Raw genomic sequence first — 2,270 nt, forward strand, 5'->3', positions numbered from 1 at the left:
GTGGATGGTAATGTCACCATCTATGAAGCTCGACTTGTGGCGAAGAGTTTTTTCACAAGTTCAAGGAGTTGACTACGATGAGATTTTCTCATCCGTAGCGATGCTTAAAGTCCGTCGGAATCACGTTAGCACAAGCTGCATTTATGAAATCTGGCAGATGGATGTCAAAACGAGTTTCCTTACCAGTCGTAAGGAAAGGTTGTATGCGATAAAATCAGAAAGGTTTTGTCGATCCTAAGGATGCTAAAAGGTATGCTAGCTCCAGCGATCCTTCCATGGACTGGAGTAAGCATCTCGGAGTTGGAATGTGCGCTTTGATAAGATGATCAAAGATTTTGGGTTTATACAAAGTTTATGAGAAACTTGTATTTCCAAAGAAGTGAGTGGGAGCACTATAGAATTTATGATGAGTATATGTTGTTGACATATATTGATGATCAGAAATGACGTAGGATTTCTGGAAAGCATATAGGGTTATTTGAAAAGTGTTTTTCAATGGAAAACCTGGATTAAGCTACTTGAACGTTGAGCATCAAGATCTATAAGGATGGATCAAAACGCTTAATGGTACTTTCAAATGAGCACATACCTTGACATGATCTTGAAGGTGTTCAAGATGGATAAGTCAAAGAAGAAGTTCTTGCCTGAGTTGTAAGGTACGAAGTTAAGACTTAAAGCTCGACCATGGCAGAATAGAAAGGACGAAGGTCGTCTCCTATGCTTAAGACATAGGCTCTACAGTATGCTATGCTGTGTACCGCACCTGAAGTGTGCCTTGCCATGAGTTAGTCAAGGGGTACAAGAGTGATCCAAGAATGGATCACAGACAGCGGTCAAAGTTATCCTTAGTAACTAGTGGACTAAGGAATTTTCTCGATTATGGAGGTGGTAAAAGAGTTCGTCGTAAAGGGTTAAGTCGATGCAAGCTTAACACCTATCCGGATAGCTCTGAGTAGAGATACCGGATACGTATAATGGAGCAACAATTTAGAATAGCTCCAAGTAGAACAGTTATTTGGAATAGCTCCAAATAGAACGTGGGAGCTACATCTAGGAGATGACATAGAGATTTGTAAAGCACACACGGATCTGAAAGGTTCAGACCCGTTGACTAAAACCTCTCTCACAAGCAGAACATGACCAAACCCCAGATCTCATTGAGTCTTGATCACATGATGATGTGAACTAGTTTAGTGACACTAGTAAACTCTTTGGATGTTGGTCACATGGTGATGTGACCTGTCAGTGTTAATCACATGGTGATGTGAACTAGATTATTGACTCTAGTGCAAGTGGGAGACTGTTGGAAATATTCCCTAGAGGCAATAATAAAAGTGTTATTATTATATTTCTTTGTTCATGATAATAGTCTTTTATTCATGCTATAACTGTATTATCCGGAAATCGTAATACACGTGTGAATACATAGACCACAATATGTCCCTAGTGAGCCTCTAGTTGACTAGCTCGTTGTGATCAACAGATAGTCATGGTTTCCTGGCTATGGACATTGGATGTCGTTGATAACGGGATCACATCATTAGGAGAATGATGTGATGGACAAGACCCAATCCTAAGCCTAGCACAAAGATCGTGTAGTTCGTATGCTAAAGCTTTTCTAATGTCAAGTATCTTTTCCTTAGACCATGAGATTGTGCAACTCCCGGATACCGTAGGAATGCTTTGGGTGTACCAAACGTCACAACGTAACTGGGTGGCTATAAAGGTGCATTACAGGTATCTCCGAAAGTGTCTGTTGGGTTGGCATGAATCGAGACTGGGATTTGTCACTCCGTGTGAACGGAGAGGTATCTCTGGGCCCACTCGGTAGGACATCATCATAATGTGCACAATGTGATCAAGGGGTTAATCACGGGATGATGTGTTACGGAACGAGTAAAGAGACTTGCCGGTAACGAGATTGAACAAGGTATCGGTATACCGACGATCGAATCTCGGGCAAGTAAACTACCGCTAGACAAAGGGAATTGTATACGGGATCGATTGAGTCCTTGACATCGTGGTTCATCCGATGAGATCATCGTGGAACATGTGGGAGCCAACATGGGTATCCAGATCCCGCTGTTGGTTATTGACCGGAGAATGTCTCGGTCATGTCTGCATGTCTCCCGAACCCGTAGGGTCTACACACTTAAGGTTCGATGACGCTAGGGTTATAAAGGAAGCTTGTATGTGGTTACCGAATGTTGTTCGGAGTCCCGGATGAGATCCCGGACGTCACGAGGAGTTCTGGAATGGTCCGGAGGTAA

The sequence above is a fragment of the Triticum dicoccoides genome, chromosome 1B (assembly GCF_002162155.2).
Source record: "Triticum dicoccoides isolate Atlit2015 ecotype Zavitan chromosome 1B, WEW_v2.0, whole genome shotgun sequence".
Classification (NCBI taxonomy): domain Eukaryota; kingdom Viridiplantae; phylum Streptophyta; class Magnoliopsida; order Poales; family Poaceae; genus Triticum; species Triticum dicoccoides.